The sequence below is a fragment of the Protopterus annectens genome, chromosome 1.part0 (genome assembly GCF_019279795.1).
Source record: "Protopterus annectens isolate FY-2018-M chromosome 1.part0, PAN1.0, whole genome shotgun sequence".
In the NCBI taxonomy this organism is placed as follows: domain Eukaryota; kingdom Metazoa; phylum Chordata; order Ceratodontiformes; family Protopteridae; genus Protopterus; species Protopterus annectens.
The window spans coordinates 1,561,138,942-1,561,157,842 of NC_056725.1; the positions used below are offsets into that span (position 1 = coordinate 1,561,138,942).

The window sequence follows — 18,901 nt, forward strand, 5'->3', positions numbered from 1 at the left end:
AAACAAATTAAAAGAAAACCTAAAGCAAGCTGCTCTTATAACACTATCCACATAGCCACCACACTCAAAAACAACATAGAAAAGCATTGCATATACAGTAATAGCATATTTTACAGTGCTGCATGTTTCTGAGCATCTTTGCATGTTCATAGGTTCATAGGTTCATAGGTTCATAGGTTGGTACTAGGCTATCAGCCCTAGGGCCTATACAAGCCTAGCCATAACAATTCCCCTGGCTATTTCTTCCACATTACATGTCTAACTGGAAGACATCATGATGATGATGCTTTAAAATGTGTACTATAGAATCACCTGCACTGTAAGCTAAACATATACAATTAATCTTTATTATTATTATTAATAATAATAATAATAATAATTAGTTCTTACGACTATTTTGCTCATACAATAAGGTATACTAGCTGAGTGGTTTAGTTTCATTTATGATTGTTTTAATATCTATATTAATAACCTTGCACACAGCTGAATATAAAAAGACAAAAATATGAACGTTTTTCAGGTGGAAAGCTCATTCCATAAGAATTTAGTAAGAAAGTTAACATTCATAGCAGTTATTTCACGGAAGATAAAACAACATCCTGCAATGTTGCTATTAAGGGGATGGTGGAAGCGGACACAGATATACTCAGGTCTGGATAGTCTAACTAATCACTTAGTCTGCCCTTAGAGGCTTGTTGTTTCACATGAGATGCAGTATTTTTCTTCCTTCTAGATTTCCTCCCCTTTGGCAATCTACTTGTTTAGATCATGGCACAGGGCAAGATTAAGAGAGGGCAAAGATTATATTTGCCTTGGGCTTCCTATTTCATAGGCTCTCATGCAAAACATAATTCACCTTAAGAGTCAACATACTTACTTATTTCAACCCAAAAAATGTCTGTCTCCCTCTAGCATGAACACATTAGGTCTTCTGAGGCTTTCAAAGTGTGAGGTTTCTTTAGCAAATAAAGATGCCGTCTTCCTATTTGCTGCTGACACTGCGTGTATGCCTGCAGCCAAGTGCATGAACTCAGAATCTCTAGTGCACATTCAACAGTAGTTCTAAGCCAAACAGAAGACAGAAAGCATCATTTGCAGACAAAGCCAGAGTCCTCAACTGAGATTTGAGCAGTTGTTGACTTGCTGATCAATTTATTTTTGCAAATGAAAAAATGTAAACATGACTGGTGGTTCATGCAGTCATAAATTACAACTGATCTGAAGCCTGAAAGTGAAAAATACTGCTGCACAGGTAGCAGAAATAGCTGTTTAAACATTAGTATCATTAATTTGTTCAGATAAGAATATCAGGAAGGTGCTTTCATGCTTAAGCAGAGGTTAATAGTACAGCTGAGTGTTCCAGCTAAGACACAAGTGCTGTAATACAAGCCTCGTAGGAACTGCAAAGACAAGAAAGTACCATGATGGAACTGAAGTGCATAAGACAATCTCAGACACGGCTCTTATGCTAATCATATGGACCAAAGTAACATATACTTGGTAAGTGCAAAACAAGGATGCTGGGCAAAGAATAATGCAGTGAAAACACAGTGACAAATAGTTCAAGCCTGCACCCATTAATATCCAATGAATAGTATGGGGCTTCTGATATGCAGCTGTCTAAGGTTTTCGGGCATTCAGATATGCGGCTGTTAGTATGATAATAGTCCCTTAACAATAATCGCGACTCAGAATTATTTCAGAGAAATGACAGCGTTCTCAAAGAGTTATGTTGTTTCACTTGATACATATACAGTTATGAAAATTAATTTATGTCAAAACACATAATTTATTCTGTCACCACTAACTACTATATGACTATACATTACACATTATAATTAGTATATTATTTCAAAATCTCTTATGAATTATTTTCTCCAAACTAAAAAGAAGTTATTAAAATAAATCAGATAAAAATCAAATCATTATAAAGATAACAAACCTTGAGAATGGAACACTTGTGATAATTAGCAAATAAATCATGAAACAATATATACATGGAATTCAGTCACTGACAACCTGTTTTTATGTACATCCCACTGCCTGTGTCTATTGAACATATCCATAGCTTTCAACCTCTTTGCCGAAGAAGCAAGGACAAAGCCAAAACTAACGGCGGACAAATGCTTTAAATCACAGATAATTTTGAATTACTCTAATTCACTTAGAAAGTTAACAAACCTACAAGCTTTGCATCAATATGCACTTTATAATAAGAAATTATGAAATCAGCATTTTATTAACAGTACTGCACTGTTTTCATGTATTTGCTTTACAGTACTGCAGCACTGGTTTTATTTTTTTTTATTAACAGTACTGCACTAGTTTTATTTTTTGAATAACAGTACTGCACTCTTTTTATTTATTTGTTTGACTGAATTATTTACTTTTCTGTGTCTCCATTTATATATTTGCTGACCTCTGGTTGAATTTTTGTTTTTCTCCCACACAACTGCTGTTGTGTTCTTAAAGTTGGTGGCTTTTGCTGTTGCCCGCCTCCTACTGTGAGTTTGTGAAGAACTCATTCCAGAGAGGAAAGACTGGTCAAACAGCTTCTGTGTTATCTGTTTGTCTCAAGGTGCGGCTTTGGAAGGGTCTTTTATCTTGCTGATATAAAAATATTATCTTTGTGTGAATTTCTGCTTATCTTGCTAGAGCTCCATTGTGCCTGACTGAGGAATTACAGAGCAACATAAGTATATTTTTGCACTTTGTCTGATTGTTCAGTGTTTCTTATCAGTACTGCACTGGTTTTATTTTTTTGTTGCTTAACAGTACTGCACTGGTTTTATTTTTTGATTAACAGTACTGCACTGGTTTTATTTATTTGTCTGATTGAATTATTTACTTTTCTGTGTCTCCATTTATATATTTGCTGACCTCTGGTTGATTTTTTGTTTTTCTCCCACCCAGCTGCTGTCATGTTCTTAACGTTGGTGGTTTTGCTGCTGCCCACCCTACTGTAAATTTGATAAGGGACACTTCTACCAGTCCCATCTCATTAGCTCATTGTACCCACTACAGAACTCAATTGGGAAGGTCCCAAATTTTAACCTTGAATTTTCTTCTGTTCCTTCTCTCTCCCTTTCCACTTTACTAACAAAACACCCACTTTATTCAGCTGCATTTACTTTGTGTTTCTTCCTACTACTCTATTACTTTATCTTGCTTTTTCTGCTAAACTGTTCAATTGCATCTTTTCTGTTGTATCTATTACTGCTTGTTTATAGCCTGTTTAAATTGTAAGTGTTTTTCTATGCCTCTAAGTTTTGGTTTAAGCACTTAGGCTTCATGCTTACCCCTTAGCTCTCCCTGGCCTTTCTTACTCAGATTCTGACAAACATGGATGGACAATTTCCTACAGTTTATCCTGTCAGTCTGGTTGATATGGGCATCCTGAGACTGCCTTATGTACACAGACAACTACCTATTACTACCACCTAAGAACACAATTTGCAAGAGATGCAATTACATTAGGAACCTAGAGTCTATGCTCTCTCCCTCATAAGCCAGTATATCTGGCACTGAGAAGGTTGTCAACATAATCATTGCACCTCAAACACCACCCCACCTACACAACACATACCCACATATGTGGAGGTCTTCAACAAAAATATACCCAAACAAAGGAGACCTCCGAGGCAAAAACACATGTGGTCTACACAGCCCTCCACACCACATACCATGCATAGTTCACACACCAGTGTCTCATAACCACTAAGGCTTAATCATAATCCCAACATATTAGTCATAGGAGACTCCATTGGGAGACACACAGATGTGCCTCTCACCAGGCTGGATAAGGAGAAAATTACAGTTAGTTGTTTGTCAGGGGTCAGAATCCACCATATCACACTTGCATTCAAGTCTCTCAACAACAGGTACTGCTATGACTCTGTCATAGTCCATGTTGATGGAAATGACTTGAGACGTACCTACCTGGACTATATGAAGAGAGACATGATTGAACTTGCTGAATATGTGTCCCAGGCGAGTATGTTCCTAGCCTTAAGCAGCATTCTACCTTCACCCAGAATGATGCCTCAATACAAACAGAAAATGATTGACTTTAACAATTGGCTTAGTTTCTGGTGTACTTCCAAGGGGACCCAGTACCTGACAGCCTGGGAAGATATGATTGACAGAGGTGACCTGCATCTGTCTCACTTCAGCTTCAAGCTTCAGGCTTCTGGCAAATGATCTTGCCTCCCCCATAGTGCCTTTTTTGAAAAGGTGATGAGGTTAAAGCTATCAACATAAAAATTTCAACAAAAAGCAAATTAAAGGTCATGCGGCTAAATTCTAGGAGTCTAAATATGAAACTGCATTCATTGCAAGCATTTTTAAACCTGGAAAATGCTGACATCTGTCAGTCACTGAAACCTGGTTCAAAACTGCGGAGAGCACCCCACCCTTACCTGGTTACACATCCTATCATACATTCAGACCTCAAACTATGGATGGTAAAGCCAAAGGAGGTGGAGTTTCAATATATATTAAAGACATACACACCTCCAGACTGGTCAAACAGTATGACACACAGGAGACAGTCCAGGTGCAGTTAACCTCTATACAAATCATAGCTAGCTACTGGCCCCCAAATCTTACTCAAGATGCCCAATCTGCCTATCTGGACCTCTTCAAATCCATCAAGATACAACCCTTTACCCTGATCCTGGGTGACTTTAACTACCCAAAAATAGACTGGAAGAACTACTCATGCCTTAATACAAATTTCCAGAGATTCTTCAATTTTGTAAATGCAAATGCTTTCGTACAGCTAATTTATACCCTAAAAAGAGGTGATAATATCTTGGACTTGGTATTAACCAACATGAGTAACCACTGCAGCATCCCTGCAGTATCATCCTCTCTGGTAAGATCCAACCATAAAGCCATCACTTTCAAAGTCACTGTCTCCTCTGATACCCCTCTAGCTAGGATCAAACAAAAACACTTCTCCAAAGCTGATTACAGCCTCCTAAGGGAGGGTCGATATTAGAACACCGAACATTCAAAATGTCGAGTGTTCTAATATCGAACCCTAGCAATCGAAAAAAAAAAAACATTGAACATTTGGAACAACAAATTTTTTCCTAGGGAAAAAAATTGCTGTTCCAAAACACATGCACACAACACAAGCACACCAAACAAACAGCAATCCACATACATACACCTAAACTCGTACACCTAACCCTACACTAAACTATACATACACCACTAACTATCCACTTACCTTAACCCAAGCCCTAACCCTAAGGTCCGTCACTATTGCACAGTCAACTCACCCACGCCCTAACCCTAACTCACCTAACCCGCCCTAACCCACACGTCCACACAATCGCACACTTACCTGATCCGCGCCCTAACCCACACGTCCACATAATCACACACTTACCTGAACCCGACCAGGAACTTTCCACCAGAGCGCTGAAACTACCGAAGCAACAGAAACGGACAACCGTATTCTTTCCCTAGGAAAGAATTCGGTTTTCTGTTACCTCGATATTTTCAGCGTTCACTGAAAACGGGTCGATATTTGAAAACCCAACATTTCAAATGTTCGGTGTTCTAATATAGACCCCCAAGGGATGGTATAAACAGCTTCACAGCCCCCTTCCCCTCTCTAGAAACTGGCAGCAGTATCCAAAACTATACCAAAGTACTATATGAGAATTTATATAGATGTATGGAATCAGGAATACCTGACAGGACTAAATCATCCTCCACAAGTAAGAGTATGTCTGGTTGACATCTGCAATAAATAAACTCTATAACAAAAGAAAAAAAATTGCTGTCCAGGATCAAGAAGGAGAAGGTGCCCAATTGGAAGCAATCTCTCCTTAGTCTGAACAAATAATTAAAAGCACTAGTGAAATCCTCCAAAGCAAACTTTGAGTCCAAACTGGCCACATCTACTAGAGACAATCATAAGGTCTTCTTCACATATGTCCGCAATCTCAAAGGAAGCACCCAGATCTGTTCAGAACTGCTGGTCAAGGACACCACATGTACAAATGCAGTAGATATAGCAAACTTGCTGGTTGACAGATTCAGCAAAACTTTCACCCCTCTGTCTCCCCATTAGTAAATCGGGACATTCTTAGTACCTGCCCCCTTCCCCTTATATCCAGGGATCAGGTTATCACTGCTCTCTCAAAGGCAAAAATTACAGCCTCCATAGGACCCAATAACATCCCAGGCTGCATCCTACTTAAACTCAGGCAGGAACTTGCAGCAACATTAGGTGCCCTATTCAACCAAAGTACTGGCATTGTTCCAGCTGAGTGGAGGACAGCCACTGGCACCCCTTTACACAAAGGTGGAGCATCCACCGATCTGGGAAATTATAAAACCATTAGCCTAACTAGCCTGATCTGTAAGGCCATGGAATGGATTATCATGGATCTCATTAACAAGGACATTGGCAACCGCCACTCAATCGCACACAGTTTGTCTTCATCATGGGGAGGTCATTTCTATTAAATATGGTTGACTTTTTGAGACAGTTACCAAAGCCATGGATGAGGGGAAGAGACTGCACACCGTCTACCTTGACCTGGCCAAAGCCTTCGACACTATTCCCCACTCCGGCATAATAGATAAACTCTCTCAACTAGGCATCAATTCATATGTACCAGATGGATAGCTAACTGGCTCACTGATAGAACCCACCTAGTCAAAATGGGGAAGCCACCTCAAGCAGCAGACCTGCATCGAGTGGGGTACCCCAGGGTTCGGTCTTGGGGCCCCTGTTATTTGGGATATACTTTTCTGATATGCAGGCCAAAATCAGTGGGCTATGGCTGACCAAGTTTGCAGATGACTGCAAGCTGGGCACTGTCATTAATTCCCCTAGTGACATGGACATCCTCCAAGAGGGTCTCACCCAAACAAATGACTGGTGCCAGAAACATGGCTTCAAGCTGAATACCAAAAAATGCATCAGCATCCCCTTTGAGGAGAGTGAAGTCCCCACAAATTATCACATTAATAACAATGTCCCATGCAGAGAATCAGTCAAGAGGGATTTGATCACCCAGATTGATAGCAACCTGACTTTTGACCACCATGTTGCTACCATTGTACAGAAATCTTTCTACATGGCCCACCTCATAAGTAAGGGTATCTCGTTCAGGGACAAGGAGGTAATGACATCCCTGTATTCTTCCCTTATAAGGCCCATTACTGAGTACAACACCCCTTTCAGCATGTACCTCACAAAGCACATACAGCAGCTGGAGAGACCACAGAGGTTCCTCACCAGGAGAATCCAGGGCCTCAAAAATCTATCATACAGAGACAGGCTGAAAGCCCTATCCCTCTACTCAATTTCATACAGACAGACTCCTCAGAGATGACCTCTGCCTGGTATACAAGGTGATATTGAACCCCGCCTTGATGGGACTGCTGCATATCCGCAAGTCAAGCTCCACTCAAGTAACTCACATGTGCAGCCTCAACCCGGTCTGTGACATCAGTAGGACTTGTTGGTGGGACAGGGTTTTGTCCCAGAGACTCCTCCATCTGTGGAATAGACTCCCTGTCCAAGTCAAGCAGTGTACCTCTTTACCCCTTTTTAAGTGCAACCTGGATAAGTGGAAGAGAAATAGAAAATACATCCCTGGGATTCCACCCGTGTCCCTGCTGGACAGGGGCATCGGGTTCTGATTTGTCTATATATAGTTTAAACTCTTAGCTAGGCTTATAAGGGCCTCAGGGCCAATAGCCTAGTAACTTCCTATGATCCATGTGCTTACTGGGAGACTTTGAGCAAGTCACTTATTAAGGCAGTGTACCTGGTTCATATCTGAAAAGGGGCACTTGTACTTACTGGGCTTACTTGGTTAAAATACTTCATCCCCTAGTAAATAAATACTGTGACACTTAACAAGAATTGCACTTTCTAAAGTTCAAAGTTTTAAACAGCGTTTTACTGGGTAGTGCACAGTTTGTTCCCCCAAAACTACAACTTGAGCTAATTCTAAGCTGCATCAAGTGGAAATAGAGATCAAAAATAAAGATGGGGATGAGGCATTTCTCTTGATCACATAACTAACACAGGGTGGCTGGGTCCTTCAGACTCCAGACTCAGCAGCAGTATTTAGCGAAACACTGGTAACATTTCCAGGTAAAACAAAATGAACAACCACAGCAATAGGTGTTTTGACCATTTAACACTTCCTTTTTCAGTCTTAGGAGACCACAATACAAGTAATTTGAATAAGGTCACTTTTACTGGAAGTATAATAAACCATACGCAAGTTAAAAAGTCAGACTAACAGGAATGGCCAAAGGTTTGACACAGTCATAGGATGAAGCATTTTATAAGGGTTTAAAGTCAGGAATAGAACCCCTAACTATGGACCCAATCAGCAAAGCCTACTAATCAGGGTCCACCCACTGAAGGGTCTACTTGCAGGCTGCGGAAAGTAACACAATGCCCTGATCACTAAGTAGTAATATGCAATGTTTTTATTGGCAAACTAGTGCTCAACCAATAAGGGAGAAGAAGGATAAACAGCTGATATTACAATGTCCATACACAATTCAGAAGGGTAGGTACAAGAAAACAAGCAAAGACTAGAAATATACTTAACATGAGGTAGAGAAGCAATATAAATGCTTTAAAACAGATGAATAAACAAGTAAGATGCTATGCACACTACACTCTTAACCCATGAAGGCAAGATTTGCCCACTAATGAGTAACAGAAATTACTTTGTATGTACCAATACACACAGAAAATACTTCAGAAAGTGTTTGCTTTTTAACAGGAAAAATTAAGGGTCTATGCCTGTCAATTCACGTGCTAGGAGATCTTAAGGAATTCACCATTACATCCTGACTTGAACAACTCTGAGAATGTATGTATACCAGATTTAAAGGCACTGGTTGGAGAAAACCCTGACTGGAGGTTTTGGTATTTCAATCCTGCTGAGAAACAGGCTTTGAGTAAATTATCTCGTAACCACAACATTTGGGTTATGAAGCCTTACAAGGGTGGGAGGTGCTCATGAATTGCACTGATTATTCTTGCAAGATGTTTTCTACTAACACGAACAATGTTTTCTATGAAATGTTATCTCTTAATGACATAAATCATTCATATCAAAATACTGATATGGTTTTGTCAGATTTAATGAATGACAGTGACATTACACAGGAAGAATTTAATTTTTTTGGTCAGAAAACCAAGGATACCCATTATTTTTGGCAACATGAAGGTCCATAAAAATCCTAATGATCCTCCTTTATGTCCTGTCATCTATGTATAAGGATCTATGACTGATACCTTGGCAGTGTATGTTGATAAAAAAAATGTTTTGGGTAGTTTTCCAGGGATTCTCAAGTATTCAAGGGAATTCCTCAATAAACTGAGGGAAGTTACATGTTCAGAGAATGATTTATTGGTCATCAGTGACATCAAAGATGTTTTTACCATCATTCCACAGACTGAGGGCTTATGTATAAATCTTATTTGAACTTGTATGCATGTTTTCTGGGTTTTACTGATCCATGGCTGAAGGAACTGAACAATCTAGTCTCTCTGACACACCATTATTGTTAAGGGACGAAACTGATGATGCACCAGTTACGCGTGGTGAATTTAAACAGATTTTGTTTCTTTTAACTCAACTGACTAAGTCCCTAAACTCTGAATCCACAAGTTCTGGGACTTCATTGCCTAGTAACCAACAAAATGGACTAGGTTTATTTGCTACAGCAACTATGGGACTTAACAACAGAGTTTCCCCAACAGAGGAAGTTCCTGGTGGGATTTTATTGGCCTACACCGATCCACAGGAGCAGCAATTGCACCCGGTCAGCGCCAGCAACATTAAGAGTAATTCTGTGAAAAAAGATTTCAGTTTTACTTCATGGACTGAAAAACAATTTCAATTCAAACAAGGTACTGTTACTGTTAACAACAGCATGAGTAGTTGTGCTGAACATGACTTTAAAACTTTCAATGACAAGTTGTATGCATTTAAGAGCACACAATTAGAAATAGATTATTTGAAAGAATGTTTGCGTGTGCAGCGTGTCCCGAAGGGGTTACGCTGCTATAAATTTCCAAACAATGCTGTGGCTGGTTCATCTCTTTATAACAGCTTGGTTAAAATCTTTGACAAAGCAGGGCTTGAAATGCTAGAATGTATGATAAGGGACTATGAGGAAAAAGCAGGTTTATTACTTAAAGAAGTAACATCACTTAATGATTCTGTGGTGAAGAGTAAGAATTTATTAGGTGTTAAAAGAGAATATGATCATGTTTTTAATGAAGTAGATCAATATTGTTTAAAAATTGTGAACCGTAATATCAGAAAACTGGAGCGTGACCTCAAAGAATACAGGGAGGGTAAGGCCTACCCTTTGTTGGGTAGAAATAGGCAGGACACCAAACAGTTTCATAACCAAAATAGTGACATTGTTTTTAATGACAATGTCCCAAGTGCTGAACTAGAGATACCAAGAAGAAGTGAGAGACTTGCTCAGAAAAATAGTCAGAGTGGGCTATCGGATTTTCACTATCCCCCGGGCAGACCGGGGGGGAATGTAATGCATCAACCGCAGATTTGGAACAGAGCACGCAGATAATAAGTTTAGGTGATGTATTTGATAGGATTTCTGTTGATGAAGCTTTCAGAAGATCTCCTGACAATTGTGTTTTAACTAAAAAGAATAATTTTGTTATATACAATTATACTGATATCAACATCTCTGATTACTTTTTTGAGCTTTTTACAATAGGGCTTCACTTTGTACCTTCACGTAGAGTTGACTTATGTAATATTTTAGTTGATTTGAAGCTTTTTGTTAGACGCTTGAATCTTGCTTTTTATTTTAAAGGTCAATCTCAGACTAATGAAGGGCTTTCTAGGCCTAGCACATTTAACCCACCCTTAAACCCACTGTTAAAATTATTTGAAGGTTTGGTGGAGGCAGATTTAAGAGACTTTTGTTTGAACAGGTCTCACACACCATCGGTTAATTTTAGACCAGAACTTGGTCAGTTAATCAAGAGGCTTCGTGATGAAGACATTCGGGTGATGAAGCCAGATAAGGGTGGAGGTGTAGTTTTAATGTATAACATGATATACGACACCCACATTCACAATATGTTGCAGGATACTGAGCGTTACGAACTGGTTTCTAGGAATGAATTGAATTTAGCACATTCTAAAATTTCTTATTTACTCATGGATCATTTATTACAGGGTGTGATAAATGAAAAACTATATAATTATCTCTATATTAGAAACCCAAGGATACATGCAGTTTTTGGAATTCCCAAGACACACAAGGGCTTAGACCCTTTGAACTTTAGACCTATTGTCTCAGGAGCTGGGGGAATAACAGAGCCCTTGGGAAAATTCATTGATTTTAACATCAACAAATTTGCTTTCACTTTACCTCATGTTTGCAAAGATTCATGGGACTTTCTCTCAGGCATCCAGCAAAATCTCTATAAACCAGAGCTTTTAATGGCCACTATTGACATAGTTGAATTATTCCCCAGTATCCCTCATGCTGTAGGGCTGGAATGGTTCAACAATATTCTAGCTGCTGAATCTGGGTTAGGGTCTAACACGATTGGTTTACTGGTTGAATTTATGGAGACTGTCCTAGAAAACAATTTCATCTATTTTAAGGGTGACACTTACAAACAGAAAAAGGGTGTAGCAATGGGCACGGCTTGTGCTTCTAGTTATGCAAACATAGTGTTACACCACTGGGAAAACAAATTTGTTTTTCCCACGCATTGGGTTCAACATATCACCCACTATAAACGATACCTGGATGATATTTGTTTGTTATGGGATGGCTCTTTAGATCAATTCTTAGACTTTATGGTTTACATCAATTCTATCACTCCCTTTCTATCTTTTACTTACAAAATAAATAACGATTATTTGCATTATCTTGATGTTGCCCTACTTAAAGATGTCAATAATGATACTTTTCAGTCTAAGATATATAGAAAAAACTCCTTTTCTAATTCCTACCTACATTTCAACAGTGGCCACCCCTTCCACCAGAAGAAGGGTATTGTGAAGGGTCAACTTATACGTGCTTCAAGGATGTGTAGCACAATGGAGCTTTTTCTTGAAGAGGTTAACTTGCTAAAGCAACTTTTTGATGAAAGGGGTTACCCAGCACACTTAGTAAGTAATTTGGCTGAGGAGGTTACTGCTGGTAGGGAGGCTATTTACTGCCCTCTGTTAGGTAAGGGGGCATCTGGTGGCATTCTTTCAAAACCATCGGAACAGATTGAATACCAAAACAGTTTTGTGTATACCTTTTCTGGTGATTCCTTAAAAGTTGAACAATCAATTAAAAAATATTGGCCAATTTTGGTACAACATGATGATTTCAAACAGATTGTTAAGGAGCATCCCCATTTTATTAGGAAAAGGGACACGAACCTCAAGGGTCTCTTTGAGATCAGACCTGGTGTGGACACTAAAAGGGTTTATTCAAAACTTGGAACGTATAAGTGTGGTTCATGTAAGCAATGCCCTTATGTGCATAACGACAGTTCGTTTTTCTTTCCCTCTAGGAGGTTTAAATTCAGGGCTGAACACCATTACAACTGTGTTATGAAAGGAGTTGTCTGTTTAGGTTTTTGTACTCAATGCTCCAGTTTTTATGTATGTAAAACTGAGAGAACCCTTAGGAGAAGGATATATGAGCATCTTTATGATTTTTCTAAGAAAAAGGAAAACAATGCTTTTTTTAAGCATCTTAGCACATGCCCTAATATGCAACTTAAATTTTTAATCCTAGAGCAAGTCCTACATGACAGTAGAGGGGGTGATTGGGAAACCCGACTTGAATACAAGGAACTGTTGTGGCAGGTCAAGTTGAACGCAACTAAGCCTCCTGGTTTAAATGACAGTATTAGTATTATGAGTGTTTTGAAACTGAGGAGAGCCAAGTTATGATTTTGTTCATTATAAAAATTTTTTTAGATGGGTTGTTCATTGCCAGTTATTTTGGACAACATTTTGTTTTGAGTGGATGTTTCAAACTTTGGTTAACTTTTCATATGACTAACAGAGGTCTTAGAAACCAATAATTCTTAATAGATTTTTTAGACATAAAAATAATTTTTTAAGACTGTTTTTAAGTTTTTTAAGCTTGTTTGTAGCTTTATAAAACAGTCATACATGCTTTATTATGAGTTGTAATTTAAACACATGTTTTTACATTATTTAGTACAATTGTGTGGGTCATTAGACATTGTATAATTTCACTGAATGAATGAATTGCTGTTGGCACTTTAACATCTGATTTGCATATTTTATTAGTTGCTAATCTAGTCACATGATTTGGGCTAGAAAGTACTTAAGCTTTGAATTTTTAATCATGGTTCATCTTGAAAAGGCCTGGTATGCCTCCAGGCGAAAGCGCTTGATGTGGAATTTTTTATCATTTCATTAAAACAGAGTTTTATTTAAGTCATTTTGAATTTTTTGTTCCTGTTGAGCCTTTGGATATATCATTTTGTTCATGTTTTCTGGGTGACATTTTTATTATTTGAACAGGCAACGTCAAATTATTAGAATTTTTTTTTGATTACTTACAAACTACCACAAATTTTTGAGTTCACATTTAAGGAAAGAATCTATATCTTCTCTGGACATCTAAACTTACAGGAGCTTTGAACTGGCTTGTTATTCATCTAATATATCCATGAAGCCCACATATTCCCACCAATTTGTACATTTTAACAGTGCCCATTACTTATGTCAGAAAAAGGGCATTGTTAAAGATCAATTTATTGGGCTTTCCAGAATTGTTTCAGAAGATGAGATTATCTATCAAGAAAGTCAGATTATAGCATCTATATTTTTTTTGCCTGTGGTTACCTGGGCAAGGTGGTACAAGACATGTTTGTGTTTGTGAGTGACATGATTTATATGATTCCATCTTGAAGAATTCCATTGCAGGAGGTGATTTAAATGATAAAAAAGTTATATCATCTTGCACTGTGATATTGCACCACTTGGTGGATGCCCATGTACTGCATAATATTATGCCATCCACTACATATTATGCCATCCACTGCATAATATTATGCCATCCAATTGTAAATTTTTAAATAGACTATGACCGATGTTATTGGGTCGGTGCATCATCTTTGTTTTACTTATAAACTACTTATTAATATTGGTGGCCAGTTTAAATGGATGAATGTCAATCAGGAAAAAATTTGATTTGATGTCCAAATATAGAGGCTGTAGCCAGTGCAGATTAATATAGCAGGGTCCAAGTATTGTTGTTCCAGATCACCCATGTGTGACTGCATGTAAATGGAGGACAATTGTTGTAATATACAAGGGGTGGTGTATATTACATCTTGTTTGAATTGTTTACGTTTTTACATTGGCAAGACTGAGAGAATTTTAAAAAAAGTATATGCAAGTATTATAGCAGTATCCGTATGACATTCTACTTCTTGCAATGATTTTTAAAATGTTTACATTTTTTCACTCTAGAAAATGTTTCCAAAGATGTGCAGGGAGATTATTTGAAAAAAATTGCTGTTAAATAAAGATCTGAAATGGCAGTGTTTTGTCCACCTGGTCTTAATGAAATGTTTCTGAAGCACCTGTTCTTAAATCATGGTCTGATCTCATGCCATGATAATTTATTATGGGTTCTGCACATGTGATATGTATTTCAGGAGTGTTATTTTTTTTGGTGCATTATTTTTGATGAAGCTGTCTTTGTGGAATGAAAGTACTAAAATATACTACATTTCCTGTGGAATACTTGTTCTGTTTTATTCTGATTCTGGGAGGACAGAGTGGTATTTACATTTGTTTTTTGGCTCTTGATAATTCAGTACTACCAAAAGCAACTGGTACAGTCTTTAAGTTATTTACAGAGTTCAGTGCAACAAATGCCTGGCTTTCTTCACTGGAAAACAAAAAACAGCCTCAAGCACAGAATATCACAACACTGTATCTACATAAAACTAAGGGGTTTAAAGCCCCAGCAACAAAAAACTCCATGAAACATGAAGAACACAACTCTTTTTCCTTCCATGTCATGAAGGAACTTAACTTCACCCCATTAGATGGTGGCTACTGTGACTACCTGGAGAAGAAAGAGCTGCTGTAGCAATTAAGACTAAACACCTATTCCAATCCAGGACTCAACTGATCCTGTTTCATTAGAAACATCGTAACTCTCTGAAAGGTAAAGCACATAACATAAAACTAACCCAGTAGCTAAAGACTCCCTTTTTCTCCACTGTGGCATGCTATGAGATGGTCAGCGGATGACTTTATTCATTTTCCTTTGTCTCCTTCTTTGGCTTTTTTGCATCCATTGGCCACACAAAAAACAACACAACCCAACTAAGCATGAAAGAACCTACTAAGAGCACAAGAATTATTCTCTTCCAAATTATATGAAGAAGCTCCCTAAAGAAGTGAAAAGCCTACAATCTTCCACCAACCATCCATGCAGCACCAGACACAAACTATTGGCTGAACTTATATTCTGAGGTTTACCTGAAACAATGTTATATCATAGAATCCCTATACAACTACTTGTTGAAAATATGACCTTTGGGGGCTATTAGCCCAAGGAGTTATTTGTACATACTGCAAACTTGACAACCATGATTTTTAGGTTTTAATTTTCCGATACATCTTTCTCCTTACAAGGGCCCCTTACTTAGGACCCCCCCCCACACACACATGCACACTAACACCCACAACTTTAAACAAGTGGACTGCATACTCACAAGGGATTCGTCTATTATCCCTTGTTTGTAGCACTATTTTTCTACTAACTATAAGTGCTATAGCTATGATTTATAACTGACAAGTTTCCTGACAGTTGCTCCAAAAATCTAATAGTCTGATGAATTGTCCTGACCTTTCCCTTTGGTATTTTACTACTGACATTAATATGACCAGAGGTGTGCAAGGTACTGAATGATCACCCTGCAGACTAATGTATTTTAATGACATATACTGGTTTATTTAATTTTTCCAATTGATCTTTTTTTGTATTTGCAAAGATAATGTGTGATTTTACAGATATGTATATAGAAAAAGTGAAAGAAACTCAGATGTAGGTTAATGTAGCAACACCGTAGCTATGACAATTTGAAGGTTAGTCTTTCTAAGACTGTCTTTGCAAGCAGTCATTATCAATTGACTGCCCTCATCAGCCAACTTTAAAGATGTTCTATTTTTTTCCACGTGGGGCAGTACATTCTCAGAAGAGTAAAATAAGTGCATAGACAGGACATGGAGGAAAGGTAATTACCTGGTACTTGGCTGTCAGAGATTGGGAATGGCTCTTCCTGAATGCAAATAGATGTACAGAACAGGAGATACAAACCAACAAGGTATATATGAAAAGGGGAATCAGAGCAATGCAGAAAAAAATTTATAAATGTGTTTGGAACTCAGGGAAAGTTCAGGAACCTGAAAAGATAAGAATACGTACATTTGTAACTTTTCTCATTCATTCATTTATGTTTTAGTACAGCATATATGCAAAATATATCGTTAGTATGTCCTTGTGGCCAGGACAGGAATTAGTACATGTTTTATATCCCTTCCCTCCATTTGCATTACGTTTTGTGAGATATTTATGTGGGGTGGAACAGCATATGGAACATGATGCTATGCTCCCCCTTCTCCTGTCTATAGGATCATATTATATGTATTCAGAGAATGTCTTCCCCTTATTAACCACCTAATCTCACCCCATACTGTGCATGCTCGCATTTATTAATACAGTGGAAAAGAACATACACTTCTCCATTTATTCAAATAAATGGACATCTGTTCATTTAGGTCAGTATGCAGCTTAAATGGTGTACAAACTTAAAATTCTACTGAATTTAATATACAACCTACATTTTAAGTAAGCATATATGCAGCAGGTTCTCTTATTTACGATAGTGTCCAGATCTGAAAATGATCAAATGATCAAAATAAACTCCCTGTGCTTGTTAGAAGGTAATGATTCTGAGCTAATTAACAATAACCTGAAGAGAAATATAATGTTACACATCATTAAAGGAGGGCAATCTGATATGATTCTGTGATTGAATGGTTAGTCAAACTGATGAAAGGAAGTATGCAACTGATTTATCTGGACTTCAATAAGGCATTTAAAATAGATCCTTAAATACTTCATGGGATGAGGCCAAAGGTAAAATAGTAAACTGGACTCAAAAGTATTTCCTTTTCTTTTAACCTCCTGGTGGTTTGAGATAGGTACAGACCATCCAACAAAAAAGTATCTGATGAATTTCAATTTCTTTCTTATCTGTTTTTTAAGGTTCATTTTAATAGTTCTGGTGAAGCTCATCGAGCATACAGTCAGTAACTCCAGTAAATAGCTGCACTGCATGTTTCCATTTAAGTAGTCTGTTAGAATTATAGCCTGGTTTCTTTCTTGTGATAGGTGTGAGAACCAGGATAGTTCAGCAGTTGTGATTGCTTTAAAGCAGTTCCACACCATTCAACAGCACATCTAACTGTCTGATGAATTTTCGGCGACAGTGTAGTGTACTGGCTCACCTTCAGTTCTGTGCAGGAGTGGGCGTGGCTCCGGTGATTGGTGTGAAAAGTTGCATATGAAATGAGGCATGATTAACATGCCATTCATATTAGGCAGTGACATAATGCATACAATTAATGTGGCCGAAGGTGAGCCAGTACACTACACTATATTAATTTAGTATTTTTAACAGCAATGCCAGAAATATGTAATAATCAGTACTGCTCTGTCTGTACAACATAAACAGGCAAAAGGACCATGTACAAAATATGTGGGCATTTACTTAAGTGTCTTTCTTCAAAACATGACCCAAACTGTAACCACACGAAACTCTCTAAAAATATTAAAATATAACGTCATTTTCCAGTGCAGGAGACATCCACTAGTTTGAGATACACTTTTCAAGGAACAGATAAGCAAACCCAAGGCTGGAATACAAGCAACAAAACAAAACTCCAAGGCAGAAGATCAGGTTAAGCGCTTTCATCTGCATGAAAAGCAGATTTCATTCATTTCTGATGAAATCTGCTTTTCATGCAGATGAAAATCTTCTGCTTGAAGTTACTTCACGTAGCGTTGTGTGTTTTCAAGGAACAGAAATACTTGCAGGCAAAGTTCCACCCTTAACTAAATATCACCATACTTCATAACTAGGCACTTTAAATATTGTGCTTGCTACTGCGCATCTGGTGAGCCAGTACACTACACTATCGCCAAACTGTAATTTGTCATCAGACATTACGTAAATGGGAAAACAGTCTCACATCTTACCAAAAATATTATTTCTGATTGACAGTTAAAGGTAAGTGCTTACTTTCCAAACCACTGCTTGTGAGTTGAAGGAAGCAACTATCTCTACTCAACACAAGCCACTTAAAATGGACTGTGTTAGTGTCGATGTGTCACTTTATTTAGTTGGGAGTTGTAGAAGCGATACAATGCACATGTGTTTTGCAGAGATAGACCAGGACCAAAATGGGAATTACGGCTTTGAGGAATCCAAGAATCTCACTTACATTACCAACCAACAATAACTGGACCCATGACTGTACCCATAGCCACACCTTCAGAGTTAAAGTATTACCCAAACATTTTTCAAGAAAATATGATCTTCAGTGTTAAAACTGGGGAAGAGTAAAACACTAGGAAGAGACTGTAGAATGTGTTGTTGATAGTGTAGTGTACTGACTCACCTTCAGTTCTGCACAGTTCGGAAACAAAATAAATATTCATTCACACCAGATGAATATTGAATACTTCCAAGTGACGTACAACACCGGGTGAGGGTTTTGGTTGGTTCTTTCTACTGTGCATCTGGTGAGCCAGTACACTACACTATCACCGAATTTTCTCAGCC

General features: G+C 38.0%; 1 protein-coding gene across 1 annotated transcript in view; it reads right to left on the reverse strand.

The window, feature by feature from the left end:
* PRKN (parkin RBR E3 ubiquitin protein ligase) overlaps positions 1–18,901 on the reverse strand; it is a 4,754,857-nt gene that overhangs the window by 4,100,553 nt on the left and 635,403 nt on the right. The window lies entirely within an intron of this gene.